Raw genomic sequence first — 11723 nt, 5'->3', positions numbered from 1 at the left:
CTCTCTCCCTGAATTTATTCTTGTTCCTTGTGCACTGAAATTACAATCCTGGCAGTGACAGAGAAAATTACAACATTGTCATTCTTGAAATTCTGTTTTTGTTTTTTCTTTTTTTCTCTGTGTTTTTAACATGTCTGGATTTCCTAAAACAGTCCTGGAAGTTTTAATAATTTTAGTTATTTTTATTATTATTTTTTTCATATTTTCTTATTAATAGTTGTGAGAATAAGTATATTTTTATTAGAAAATCTTTATGACCAAGGTTTTTGGTATATAACTTTTTCTCCTAATAGGTAAAACGATTTTTATGTATTTTATTCTTAATCTTTGTTTTTTTATAATTAACCGTCCAATAGGGATACTGTAGATAAAGAGTTTCCCATTGATACTATACAGTAGGTATCAAGGATTTTCAAGTATTTAATGTTGACGAGGCTAATAAACTTTTACATTTAAAAAATAAAGGTTTAAATATCTTTAGCCTATATTTCAAGCCTATTCTTATGTTTATATAAGTAAGTTTTCTTATCAGGCAGACTAAAAGCAATTATTGTTAAGAGCAAAATCATATCATCCCGTAAATCTCTTGTGATATGTCCCACTTTTAAAGGATTCCATAATCTATCTATCTATCTATCTATCTACCTATCTATTTTCTATCTATATATCTGTCTATTCGTACCCACAACTTTAAAATAAGTTTTAAACTAACGAAAAAATAGATTAATTAAACACTGAAAATATTTTTTAGTGAGTAATTCAATGAAAATTAGTTCGCTAAGTAATATCTTCATTAATTTTCTTCGAGGAAAGTTAGTCATTTTCAGGATGACAGTCTCTCTCTCTCTCTCTCTCTCTCTCTCTCTCTCTCTCTCTCTCTCTCTCTCTCTCTCTCTCTCTCTCTCAGCCCCAAAGCGAAAATCTTGAGGAAAGTAGGAGAGGGGGGGGGGGGGGGGGGGCTATCTACCATCCTCAATAACCTCAGTGTGCACCCCATCGCCAAAACTGTTCTTTTCTCGCGAAAGTGTGATATCAGAGAGAGAGAGAGAGAGAGAGAGAGAGAGAGAGAGAGAGAGAGCCTTACCTTACCTTACCTTATTTTATGCTTGGGTTCCCCCAGGTCCCTCAGTGTGAGGCACATCGTATATCCACCAGAGAGTTGCTAATGCATCTTCCGGTGTATTTTGCATCTTCCAGTCTTGGATGGTCTGGGATGCATCTTAGGTATTTATCGAGCTTATTCTTAAACACATCTACGCTCACACCTGATATGTTTCTTAGATGAGCTGGCAGCGCATTAAATAGTCGCTGCATTATCGATGCTGGTGCGTAGTGGATTAATGTCCTGTGCGCCCTTCCTTAGTTTTCCTGGTATATTTTTTGGCACTATTAATCTACCTCGGCTAACTCTTTCTGATATTTTTAGCTCCATGATGTTTTCAGTAATTCCTTCTATTGGCTTCCAATGCTTGTATTATTGTGTAGCGTTCTCTTCTCCTTCCTAGACTGTATAGTTTTAAAAATTGCAGTCTTTCCCAGTAGTCAAGGTCCTTAACTTCTTATATTCTAGCAGTATAGGACCTGTGTACACTCTCTATTTGTGCAATATCCTTTTAGTAGGGCGGGTACCATATCACATTGCAGTACTCGAGTGTACTACGTACATGAGTTTTGTAAAGCATAATCATGTGTTCAGTTTTTCTTGTTTTAAAGTGTCTTAATAACATTCCCATTTTTGCTTTACATTTAGCCAACGGACTTGCTATTTGGTCGTTGCATAACATATTCCTATTTAACATTACACCAAGGTCTTTAATTGCTTCCTTGTTTGTGATTGTCTTGTTATTAGGTCCCTTGTACGCATATACCATTCCTTCTCTGTTTCCATAATTTATTGATTGGAATTTACCGGAGTTAAATACCATCCCATTTATCTCCGCCCATTCATATATTTTGTTTAGATCTCTTTGTAGTGAGTTCCTACCTTCATCACAAGTAATTTTTCTACTTATTCTTGTGTCATCGGCGAAAACTTCTCACTACAGAGTTTTCAACATCACAGTCTATGTCTGAGATCATAATAACAAACAGCAGTGCAGCTAATACCGTACCTTGTGGGACGCCAGATATTACCTGAGCTTCATCTGATTTCTCGTCATTTGCAACCACTATCTGTTTTCTGTTTTGCAAGAATTCTTTTACCCATTTTCCTATCTTTTCCCACAAAATTATGCTTTCTCATTTTTTTTTCTAATATATTATGGTCTACCTTGTCAAAGGCTTTTGCAAAATCTAGATAGATCACATCTGTGTCGTTTTCATTTATCATATTTTTGTATATGTTTTCATAGTGTGCTATCAGTTGGGTCTGTGTACTTTTCTGGGCACAAAGCCGTGTTGACCTATAGTAAACAAATTATTTATAACTAAAGTATTCATATTTTCTTTTTTATTACCCTCTCATACACTTTCATAATATGTGATTTTAGACTAACAGGTCTATAATTGCTTGCCTCTAGTCCTTGATCCACTTTTGAAGATAGGGGTTATATAAGCTCTTTTATGTCTAACATATATCTTGCTCATATCTACACTTTGTCTTAGCAGTATTGCAAGTGGCTTCGCGATAGTGTTTGCAGTTTTTTTTTTTTTTTTTAACAAATTCGCTGGAACTCCATCTGGTCCAGCTGCCGATCTATTTTTAATTTCGTTTATAGCCTTGTCAATATCTGCTTCATTAATACCTATATCAGTTAGATATTTAACATTTTCTTCTCTCATTTCTGTTTCATTATTCTCATTCGCAATTCTTGGCGTGAACTCACTCTTATATATTTCTGCTAATATGTTGTATATATCCTTTTTTTCATTCGTTAGCCGTCCTTCAATTCTTAGAGGGCTTATTTCTAATCTCCCTTTATTCATCTTTTTTGCATAGGAGAAAAGTACTTTGGGTTTTTTTTTTATATTTTGATGTACCCTTTCTTCTAGGTCTCTTTTTTCATTTTCTTTCGATTGCATAATCTTTTGTTCTGCATTTTCTATCTTACATTTTATTTCCATCCTTTTCCACACATTTTTTTTCTTTTGCAAGATTTTCTTCCACTTTCTAATTTTTGAAATAAGATCCTTCTATCTCTTGGTATGCATGTCTTTTGTTTATTGTTCTTTTTTCGGTACATATTTTTCAACAATTTTCTCCAGTATTCTGTACAGTATGTCCGTATTTACCTATATGTTATCACTTACAAATACACTTTTCCATTCTTCGTTCAGTTCTTCATTATTTCTGACCATTTTATATTCTTACTATAAAAATTATATTTTCCATATCCTTCCCAATGTTTTGAGCTTTTATTAATTCTGCAATCACTTGCTTTGGAATGGACTATTAATTCTATGACATTGTGGTCTGAAATTCCCTTGTTATAAACTATTATTTCTTTAACATTACTTATTAAGTTGAATAAGGTTATGAATCACAACTTGATATAATGAATAAGGATGAGAATCACTACTTGATACAATGAAAGCAAGAGTTACTACTTGTAAGAAGACAAGAATTCCCTCTTGATCAAACCTGGAAGCAAACTGCTCGAATCGGATGAAGATGTTAACTACACATTTAATTGTAAAACAAACATAATCACTGAGTAGAAAAACCCTTATTAGAAAAGTATGAGTACGAGTCCAACAGCTGAATCAGATGAAGAATTATACACAGATCCAATACATTATTCATGCTCCTGATTCCAGGTTCCGCATTGCAGTAATTGGAAACGTTTTCCTCGTCGTTTGGAGACAGACAAACGTTTGAAAAGAACGTTGCACATCGCAGTCTAGAACAAACATTACAGTTGGCTGTGTTTTGTCCGTCACTTAAATGGAACCCTGGCGAACGATTTTCTTCTTTAATCTCTTTTTATTTGAAAGGTTTTTCTTATTTACAAAATTTAAAAGTGTTGAGGTTACTCTTAATAAACATTATGAAATTATATTAAACGCTTCAAACATGATAAAAACTGTACTGAGATAGGGTTAGCAAGGCATAAGAATTCTGGCCAGGTAGGCCTACCACGAAATCATTAAAAATTTGGGTATTTACGACACTCCTCTGTTATTATTATTATTATTATTATTATTATTATTATTATTATTATTATTATTATTATTATTTTTGTTATTATTATTACTCCCAATTGCTAAACTCCAACCCTAGTTGGAAAAGCAGGATGCTATAAGTCCAAGGGCTCCAAATGGGAAAAATTGTCCATTGAGGAAAGAAAATGAAAGAAAATTAATACATAACAAGGAAAAGTATTGAACAATTAAATTTAAATATTTTAAGAACAGTGACAACATTGAAATAGATATTTCAAATACAGCATGAACTATAAAAACTTAGAAAAAAAACCCCTAGAGGAATAGAAATAAGATAGGATAGTGTACCTGAGTCCCCTCAAGCATATATAATACTATAATATCAGGATATGACGAAATATTTCCATAGATACACCTTACGGGCTGCCAACGCAAGAGCCCGTGTCCTTACCTAAAGTAGGACAATCTAAAACGAACGAACGAAGAGACTCGAATATCAGTCATTTTGTTTACAACACAGATCCTTTACAACTACATAGTGGATATTTTATATTAATATAAACACTTGAACATATAGTTACACCTCTCACAATTAAATAATGAAAATAATTAATTTCTACTATGGTCTCCTATTTTCTTTCCATTTTGGTTGTGCGCGTAATCTATATTTTCAACTGTCCTGTTTGAATAGCAGAGGTACCTGGGAAAAGAATCGGATATCCTTTGTCCATAAGTATTGAAGGAATCGGCAAAAACATTCAATATCAGGATTCCTTTCCCCTGCCACTCGGAGTTTTCCATTTTTTATCTAGAAAAGAAAAAACGATAATCTATTGACAATTGAATCCGACCACGAAATATTCCACACTTCAGGAAAGGTTTTCTGACAGCGCCTTTGCTGGTATAACATACGAAGCTCTGATATTCAAAATACGATGTTTTGATTTTTTCCAATTTTTAAAAGGGGGGAATTTCGTTTAGCCTTAATTGAGTGTACTTCCTGTGCAAGGGGGAAATTGCATGAGCTGTTAAAGCCACACTTTACAGTTAGGTGACAGTAACGACTTAACTTCTACCATTAAGGCCAAGACCTCGCTTAATTATCCAGCTAGAAAATCTTCTTTTTGTTTCCTTTTTTATCTTTTTTTCATTTTATCCGCTCGTTGTGTAGGGGACATACATGTATACATAAATACATACATAATCTCCTCACTTGATTAAGCGTGCTGCAATTCTCACTCAATTATCTGTTTTCTTTCCTTATTGCCTCTTGTTAACTTCTGTACTGTGATTATTCAGTGGTCATAAGAGTAAGGTTAGCAGAGACTCTTTAGCTATGGTAAGCAGCTCTTCTAGGAGAACGACACTCCTAGATCAAATCATTGTTCTCTAGTCTTGGGTAGTGCCATAGCCTCTGTACCATTTTCTTCCACTGTCATGGGGTAGAGATCTCTTGCTTGACGGTACACTCGGGCACACTATTGTATCTGTTACCTTATTTCCATTCTTCCCTAAGTCATTTTACCTGTTGGAGCCCTTGGGCTTATAGCATCCCGCTTTTCCATCTAGGGTTGTAGCTTAGCTAGAAGTAATAATAATAATTATAATAATAAAAATAATAATAATAATAATAATAATAATAATAATAATAATAATAATAATAATAATAATAATAATATATTGCAACTAACTTCAACTGTTCGTAAATCTAAAATTGAATTCTCAGAACTGTGCATTCCTAACAGCAGGTTACTCAACCAAGTGAAATTTACTCCATTTCAAATATGATTAATCCTTTTGCTCTAGAGGTCAGTCCAATAAAACGGTTTCCTCACTAGCAAAATCTTCGCACAAATTATGAAAAAGAAAAACATTGTCAAAATAACAACATTTTGTAATTCAACGATGAAGCAACCGATTGAAATTGACCATTATTCACTGATGCTTTGATTTTAATCTTACTTTCCTTTTTGTTTTCGATATCAGAGTGGCTATTATTGTACGGGGGTTTTATAATAGGCAAATTGAGTTTAATGCCTTGTCTCTGCATAAGTGGAGGGTTTGATTTTTCAATTACACAGACATTATGATAAATCAATAGGTTCATGTTACAGCATACACAAACTCTCTCTCTCTCTCTCTCTCCTCTCTCTCTCTCTCTCTCTCTCTCTCTCTCTCTCTCTCTCTCCCAAATATATAGACGTCCAGATATTCGGAATTCTCTCGAGGTATACTGGGACGCAGTTCCAGTCTGATACTATTATTATTATATTATTATTATTATTATTATTATTATTATTATCCAAGCTGCATCCCTAGTTGGAAAAGTAGGATGTTACAGACCAAAGGGCTCCAACCGGGAAAAAATAGCCCAGTGAGGAAATGAAATAAGGAAATAAATAAGCTACATCAGAATTAATGAATAATGAATATAGAATCTTTCAAGATGATTAACCAAACGTCCAAATAGATCTTCCATAAATAAACTCTGAAGAACAACTTTTATGTAAACAATGGGGTGAAAAGAAAGGTCCCCTGAATAGACCATATAAGGAAAGACCAAAGATCAAGGGACCATAAATGGAAGATTGAAGGAGACCCCATCTGTCACTTTTGGTGTTATTATCTTCAAAAGAGACAACAGAGTAATGGACGAGACCCTTAGAAGGTTTCCTTAAGGCGTCTTCCTTCTTCTTCCTCCTTTATCGCCACTTCCAAAAACTTATTCCTTATCAGACTCCATTCTATGGGACCCTTTGAGGGCGGGGGTGGTCACGAATACTTGAAGATATATGGTATAAATGTAGTCTTGATTCCTCCTTTGTAGGATGTTCTCCTTATCGTGGTCTTTTTATTTTTATTTTGTATCGTTCTGCCTTTATTATTAATGATAAAAACAACAATGATAATAGTGATAATAAAGATATTATATTATCTTCCTAATATGATAAAGACCAACTTCTCTGTACATATATATATATATATATATATATATATATATATATATATATATATATATATATATATATATAATATATATATAATATACAGAGAGAGAGAGAGAGAGAGAGAGAGAGGAGAGAGAGAGAGAGAGAGAGAGAGAAACGTATGACTACTCTGTCTCTCCCCGTCCCTCGGGGAGTGAGGATAGGAAGTAGGCATACCTTGGTGAGAGGGTGTCTATACCCCGGGAGGTACACTTGGAAATCCCAATCTCACACAAATTTCCCAACCAGCGGGTTGTAGTTAGGGTAGGGGGAGGGGGGGGAGAAGGGTTAAATCTGTATGTGCGTTTGTGCGTGTGCGTCCATATCTGTCTAAATATTTACACGTCATTTTTGACAGGTCGCGTAAGCTGGCTAATTATAATGATCTTCAGGCCCATACCATTATATTTCAAAACCATTATCACATATATTTCTATTTCAAAATGTTATGCAATGTTAAAGTACTAATCAAATATCATTATGTGAGTAATAATGATAATACCACCAGTAATATTAGTAGTAGTTATAGTAATAATGGTAGTAGTTATAGTTATCGTTTATATATATATATATATATATATATATATATATATATATATATATATATATATATATATATATATATATATATATATAGGCTATAAATGATATGTAAATATATATATATAGGCTATAAATGATATGTAAATATATAAATGGTATATATATATATAAATATATATATATATATATACTGTGTATATATATATATATATTATATATATATATATATATATATATATATATATATATATGTATATATGCCTATATAGGTAAATAAATAAAAGGTCCATATTCCTTGCCAGTCTATAATTATATAAATGTAGCGAGAGTGCATCAAGAAAACAACGTACAACCTCGAGCAGGAAAAGCGTGATGGACGAGATGTTTAAATATGTATATTTTATGGAAAGGGAAACCAATTTGAATAACAAAGTCCGAAGAGAAGATTTGTGGCTATTTTAGAGAGAGAGAGAGAGAGTGAGAGAGAGAGAGAGAGAGAGAGAGAGAGAGAGGGGGGGGGGACTTTTGTGGGTGCGCAGAAAACAAAAGAAAGTCGACGCTGCTCTTCTTCCCTTTTAAATTCTTGCTTTCCTTCGTGCCTGTTAAACTATTTTGTTTACCACTTGAGGGATTTTTCTGGACTTTTTTTTTTTATAAATATATAGATGTATTATGTAATTCCCTTTAAAAAAAAAAGCACAGCATTTTACTCTGAAAATTTACATCATCCTTAAACAATAGGATTATAATTCTTCCAACATAGTTTCAATTGCATAATCTTATTATCTAACTGGATTTATATATATATATATATATATATATATATATATATAATATATATATATATATATATATATATATATACAGAAAGAGAGAGAGAGAGAGAGAGAGAGAGAGAGAGAGAGAGAGAGAGAGAGAGAGAGAGAGGCCTATTCCTCTCTGAGTATGGATACCTGAACGTGGTGAAAGGGTTAAGTATCGCCATGACCCGCAAAGCTGTAGTAGTCAGGGACACCGATATTGGTTGGTTTGCTCTGACCGATCAGACAAAAGTCTCTTATTATTGATCCCCATTTGGACAGTGTTGTGATGAAAATCGGTCAGACCCCAGACGTGATCAAGACATGTTTGAGACCTTTGTCTTGAAATGTAGACTAGAAATGTCTGCATTTGGTGTGTGTTTTTGTGTTATGTCTTATCAGTTATGATTACCATCAATGTTAACAAATGGTTTAACTAATTAGAATAAAATTTTGTGGAATAAGACATATACATAAATAAGCAGTGATATACAATAAAATTATTTGTAATAAAAAATATTGCAGGTTATCATAAAAATGTAAATAAGAACCAAGTATTGCAAGTTGCTATGGAAATATAAAAAAAAAAAATTCTTATTAATTTACAATCACCATTGATGTTAACTTGCTATGAAAATGTAAAAAAAAAAAAAAAAAAAAAAAATATCACAATTACTATGCTATTGTAAAAACCTTGTGGCATTGGAGCGCATCAGCATTATGTGAATGACCGAACTATAAAGTAGATTTTACGCACCAGAAAGAATAAATAGTTCTGGGTAGCAGCTAAGCCTCTGTACCATGGTCTTTCACTGTCTTGGGGGAGAGTTTTCTCACTTATTTTTCTATCTCTTTTTTTTTTGAAGTCTTTATAGTTTATTTATGAAAGATTTGTTTTAAGTTGTTACTATTCATAAAATATTTTATTTTAATTGTTCATTACCTCTGTTGTAGTATATTTATTTTCCTATTCCCTTTCCTCACTGGGCTATTTTTCCCTGTTGGAACCCTTGGGTTTAAAGCATCTTACTTTTCCAACTAGGGTTGTAGCTCAGCTAGTAATAATAACGCACCTTTTAAAAGCAATATAATCATAATTTACTTAGACCTTGTTTCTCAATCTCTGTCTTTTCTTTAACATTTAATTTCCGTTTATCCTCACTGAAATCCCTCGGCTTCAACATTCACAAAAAATTATTTTTCAAAGCAGAAATGAAAGAAATTTCTGCCTGTCTCTCTTCAAAGAGCGTTATCGAAGAAAACTCTTTTAAAGAAACTAATTTTGCAAGAGATTCTGCGTTGCTGTTTACCGCTAATGATGCTTGCCAATGCTTAATTAGTCTCACCAATGGATGGCTCTTATTTACTGTAAGAAGCCCTTTCTGATTCTACCCTTATTTTCCTATCAAAAACATTAATATGGACTACATAAGTCTTATGAAAGACATCAAATGTCCCCCAAAATCATGTCTGCTTAAAATAAATTAAAATTTATTAAGCTTACACATCTCTTTGCTCACGAATGCATCGAATTTGTACATTCCATCTTTTTTGTATAAAGATAGACTCTATGTATATTGCTCTAATAATTTACTGGAATAAAACAAGTATTATTTTGATGTTTAACTTGAACAAACATTACATTATTATCTTGTATTTTTCTTATGCTGTTCAATTCTCTTGTCTAGAGTTTTTCCTTTTTGACCAATGTAAAATTTTCCACATGAATGACAGGGGATGTAATATACACATCCTTTGGTATTTTCAGGATATTTTTATGATTTATTTTAATTCTGTTATACCTCTTTCCCTCTACATTAGGATTAAAAATCATGTTAAAACATTTTAACATATTGGGAATATCCTCGAAAATGTTTCTGTATCGTAATACAAGAAGATGTTATTTATCATTGTTTTCTCTGATTCTTTCCCAAGAAGGTCTCTCTTACTGTACATAATGAATCTTAGTCTTGGGTAATGCCTCGGTCTCTGTACCATAGATTTCCACTGGCTTCGGGTTGAGTTCTCTTGCTTGGGGGTACACTTGCGTTACTACAATATCTGATTTTTCTTCCTCTTATTTTCATATATGCATATATATATATGTATATATATATATATATATATATATATATATATATATATATATATATATATATATATATATATATGTATATATATATATATATATATATATATATATATATATATATATATATATATATATAAATATATATATATATATATACATATATATATATATATATATATATATATATATATATATACATATATATATATATATATATATATATATATATATATATATATATATATATGCAGAAGAACCACAGGGAAAATGAAAATACGAAATATACACTTAAGTCCTTACTAGTTTCGTGATACTTCTTCCGAGGACTGATTTATTGAGAAAGGTTTCTTTACATTTTATAGGGAAAGCAAACATACGAACATACATATAGAGATTTAGAGAACAATGGCACTCCCTTACCAGCTACCTGGGCTTGAGTCAGGTGTTAGGTGGGAGGAGTCCCCAAGCTCATTAGACACCTGCCAAAAAGGGTCATTTCTAGTGGCAGGTATATTCTTGTTTTTTCTTTTTTACTTAGTGGAAAGAAACATCATAGAGTCCAGTTTCATAGAAGAAACCTTCGAAAACAACTTGAATATTGGTCATTGAATGTATAAACTCGGCGCCTTTATATGTAGAGAGATTTGTAAACTCTATTAAAAAATATTAACCACTTATTGTAGAATTGAATGTATTTTGAATAATTAACGTCGCTGTGAAATTAATATTTAGACCTAAGCTACCATTCATTAAAGGAAACAATTATTTTATATAGTATGCATAAGTATATTGGCACTATAGAGTGTTATGCTAGATATAAGTATTGATATATACATGATTATATGTTTATGATATTAATGTTGTATATACATAAATGTATATATGCATATATATGTATGTATATGAATGTATGTGTATATACATATATATATATATATATATATATATATATATATATATATATATATATATATATATATATATATATATTTATATATATATATATATATATATATATATTTATATATATATATATATATATATATATATATATATATACATATATATATATTTATATGTATATATATATATATGTATATATATATATATATATATATATATATATATATATATATATATATATATATATTAATATATATATGTATGTGTATATGTATGTATGTGTGTATATATGTATAT

This window comes from Palaemon carinicauda, chromosome 32, assembly GCF_036898095.1.
Source record: "Palaemon carinicauda isolate YSFRI2023 chromosome 32, ASM3689809v2, whole genome shotgun sequence".
In the NCBI taxonomy this organism is placed as follows: domain Eukaryota; kingdom Metazoa; phylum Arthropoda; class Malacostraca; order Decapoda; family Palaemonidae; genus Palaemon; species Palaemon carinicauda.
Note: the sequence above shows the minus strand (reverse complement) of the source record.